Raw genomic sequence first — 4,565 nt, forward strand, 5'->3', positions numbered from 1 at the left:
CTGTTGTTCTCCACACTGGGTATTGCAAGTTGCCTGGCATGGCTCTATGAGATGATCTCCCTAGGTTTCTAAGGGCCCATTAAAATACATACTCGTGTCTTAGAATTAGGACTCCTAGTCCGGTGTTTGTTGTGCTGTGAATTTTGTGCTCTCATCTTGGAAGACAGATATCTAAGTTGCTGCCCACCTTTGGCCTTGCCAGCTCCCTGTTGAGTGCCATCTCCTGGATTATCCTCTAACAGCAGTTCATTATTTAAGATTTGGATAAACAAATTATTTCCTACTCATAAGAAATTTTGAACACAAAGCTATGTTATGTATATATTCTGTTTTACCCAAGATAGAGGAGATTTTTTTAAGACTCTTCGTACAACTTGAGCCAAATCCATCATCAGGGTCCATGTTCATTCTGACATAAGCTTAAAACAATGCCAGGTTGACACATTTATATACAACTATTTTAAGTAGGAAACCTGAAACTCTCATCTCTTATTTCCATCAAATCTGTACATTTTGGATAAATAATACTGGAAATCACACATTCATAAATCTGTCCTATTATTTCACAGTTTTAGGCTAGGGTCACACAACCATTTTTCTTACATCTGAGAAAATTTGTCCAATTATGCTAATCACTCTCTGATCAGAGTTTGATTACTGAGTGATCCGATTTTCTTCGATGTGGAGAATACAAAATAAGGTTTCTTCATTTCATCCATTCAGTCTATCCGTGAAAATCGGACCACACTTGGATGTCATCTGATTATTTCTTCGTATCCATAGACATGAGTGGGTTAGTGCGTTCCGAGTATCAGAGGCAAATCATGCATGTGCTTCGTCTCATTGCATAACATGGGGATGAGTGCCATTCATAAAAATGATGGACAGCACTCGTCTGATTTCTACAGTCAGGTGCTCGAGCCCTACGTCTGTTTTATATGCCTTGAAAATCCTAACAAGGTCATGATAAGTATTATTTTGCTTTTAATTCAGTAAACTCCATCAGTTTCTTTGATTTCTATCGAGAAAATTCCATCAGTTTATTTGATTTCGATTGGGTAAATTCCATCAGGGTTTTTTTTCAGATTTTTTAGTTACATATTTTTGTATATGTTTTACATTTTTTATATACAGTATGTCATATACTAGATGAGATAAATGGGACAGACATTGAAATTTGGAACATGCTATACTTGTTGCAATCAATTATCTCATTTCAGCGAGTTATGGTTCCATAAGGTTACAAAAACTTTCTAATTTATTGAGCTCGTAATTCCTTTTATAAACATCTGACACCATGGTCAAGCTAAGCAAAGGCAGCAAAAGTCAAATAAACATGTGCACTCTGTTGCAATACTTAAAGGATGATCAACCCTAGAGGAAAACGGAAGAATATTAATAAAATCAAATCTGAGCATTGCAAGTAAACAGCTCTACTGAAATAAACCAGGTAATGGGAAAAACAAGGAGATCGACTCATAGTTTTATACAGCGAGTTATTGTTGGGTGTCCATCAATAATATTTTAAGGTTAAAATTCATTTGAAGAGCAACGTTGTACTTCTAGACTAAACACAATTTGGCATAAGCCAGATTTTGGTGATCGCCTTAATGCTCCTCTGCACTAGGCATGTTTAGGAATCCTCAGCTAAAATCCTAACTCAATTTGTCAGTATTATCTTTATGTCAACAGTCGTGCTTAAATATTTACAATAGACATAGTACTCTGAGGGTTCGCAACGCAAGATAAATTAGAAAAATGCTAACAAAATGGATGATACTATTAAAAATCCCTGGCACTAGCTGAACATTTTTATACACATGGAAATGTGCCTGCTCTAAGTATAATTTTTATTACATTTTATGTTTAGTTTTCTGCCTTCGGACAGTACGCTAACACAGAGCAGAACATCAAAGCTCCAGTAGTGGAATAATAAAGGTTTATCATCTTAATAATGCCTAATGCACAGAAGACAATGCCCAGCTCCTCAAAAGGTGTCTGCTTGTATTCAGCAACGCATATGTCTTTTACTTCAGAGATACAGATCTAGTCATAAAATAAAACTTGTGCTGCAAAGTAATAATCTGACAAAAGTTGCAAAAGCTTTATTAAAATCACTTGGTTTGCTTTTTAAAAGCTTTTAATGAAAGGGGTTGTCCAGGCTTGGGCTTCAAGTTTGCAGTCATTCTATGTGACTTCAGACTTGTGAATCCCCATAGCATGCATAATATGTTAAAGGATTATTCCCAAAATATGAAGTTATCCATATCATAGGGGGTAACTTACTCTTCTCTGGGGATATGACCGCTGGGACCCCAAATGTTCCAGATAGTGGGGCTTTGTCATGTACATAACTGCAAGTTGTGGCTCTGCAGCTCCCGGTCGTCAGGTGCCTGAGTCCTGTTCTCAAAATTGTTAGGGGTTCGGCTACTGGAATGTATTACATTAGAAACCTCCAACAATACAGTAAACTTTGATTAACACTTACAAGGAGATCAGACAGGGATGAGCTTGCAGCAGAAGCAGACCTCAGGTCTGATTGGTTGACAAAACCCCATGAAATGAGTATACCTGTTGTGAGAAGAGGATGAGCCAGCGAGACCCAAAACAGTGGTGAAAAAGTTACCGAAGAAGTAATATGGAGTATGAACAGAGAGAAAAATGGATGAGGCAGGAATCTATAAACCAAAAAGGTAATGGAACAGAGTATAGAAAGGAAAGAGAGACAAAGCGACGAAGAGAGTTCCCCCATGCGGTAGTTTCGAGGCGTCGGCAATGAGAGAAGCTATGTAGCAGCCATATTGGCATTAGAAACTCACCTAAGGTGAGAAGGATATGGAACTGCCGGTTCAAAGTACAGGACTCTCGCTTACTGACCTGTAGTGCCATTATTGGGGACTAGTGAAGCTCCTGATCTAGTGTTCTGGGCTGTGGTGAAGGCAGAGGAACTAAGTGAGGCGGGACAAGGAAGGCCAGGAAGGAAAGAGAATGTGCATGAAGATGTTCTATGTTACAAGAGAAACGTCCATAAAGTTTTACACGTGGTACAAGCTGTATATAATTCCCACTAAGTTATTCTTCAGTAAAAAAAAACAGTTTATTTTTGAGTGGTGGTCTCCCTCACTGAAATCTGTAACATCTGGTCTTGGCCAACCTAACCCAATGGCACCAAGTAGTGTGCAAGGGTGTATCGTCACCACAGCTAAAGTCAACACCCTGCCAGGACCCCCGTTTTTATTTAGCATGTAGGAGCTTGAAGCATGAGTACTTCACCCACGGCTCAGGCTTCTTCTTAAACCAAATATCCGGACAACTGAAACAGAGCAGAGCAGCTTGCTGGACTACATATGAAATAATCACTAGCTATATTTTTGATTGACTTTTGATTTAGATGCTGTACTAGTGAGAGAATATTGAAACCTTCTTTTCCTTTTAACTAAATAACCCCAGTCTCTGTTTATTGATAATGTCGCTGATCCACTGAATTACCGTATTTTTCGGACTATAAGATGCACCAGACCATAAAACACACCCCAAATTTTCAGAAGGAAAATAGGGAAAAAATTAATGTGTCAAATCGGGGTCCGTCTTACAGTCCAAATTCAGCTCACTGGGGGGATTGACAGCGCTGTTGGAGCGTGGTCACATGGGGTGTTCGGTGGTCCCAGGCTGGTGCGGCAGGTGCAGTAGTGGCCTCCGGGAAATCCAATCCCAGGCTGGTGCAGCAGGTTTGGCAGCTGCAGAAGGTTCGACAGGTGCGGCGGTGGTGCTCTGTGGTGCGGGGGGCTCCACCAGCATTTTGTGAAAGCCCGGAGGCCCCCGCATATCCATTGCTGCGATGTGGTGGCATCCGGGAACATGGCCACTGGGGGCGGCGCATGCTCAGATTGAGATCTCTGCAATGAGATCTCATCCCGAGATCTCGTCTCCCGAGATCTCGGGATGAGACTTCAATCTGAGCATGTGGAGCGCCCCCACACCGCCGCAGGGCCGAGGGGTACCCGGAGCCGGGCCTCTGAGTCTCAGTCCTGGGGTTGTCACGGTGGCTAGACCCGGTCCGTGGCCCTGTCTGTCAGTGGGGGACGTCCGGTAGAATAAGTGATGATGATGGTGCAGTAACGGTGGTGTAGCGGTGCAGTTGTGGGGTGCAAGTCGCGGTAAATAACGAGGACACCAGGTTGCAGTCTCTTTACCTCTTTACTGGAGATCTCTCAGTCCGCAGTCCAGAATACGGTCCACCAGGCTGCGCAAGTCCGGTCGATCCGATGGCACCTCCAGAGTTCTCCTCACAGGTGGAAATCAGTGCCCTCCTTCTTAGCGCTAGGTGTTGTAGTCCTTCCCTGCTGTGCTCACGGAAAGTACCCCACAACTGTTGTGTCTGTTTCTTAAGTTCCCTCACAAATCGATTCACTGTTGTTCTTCTCGTATTCCATCCCTCCCTGTTATTCAGGTTGGAACGGCACCCGTTTGTCAGGTAGGCCTGGAGTTCTTCCGGGACCCTAGAGACGCCCCTCTCCCGCAATTGCCCCCCAAGACTTCATAGGTGATAAGTGGTAGACAGCCCG

This window comes from Ranitomeya variabilis, chromosome 1 (assembly GCF_051348905.1).
Source record: "Ranitomeya variabilis isolate aRanVar5 chromosome 1, aRanVar5.hap1, whole genome shotgun sequence".
In the NCBI taxonomy this organism is placed as follows: domain Eukaryota; kingdom Metazoa; phylum Chordata; class Amphibia; order Anura; family Dendrobatidae; genus Ranitomeya; species Ranitomeya variabilis.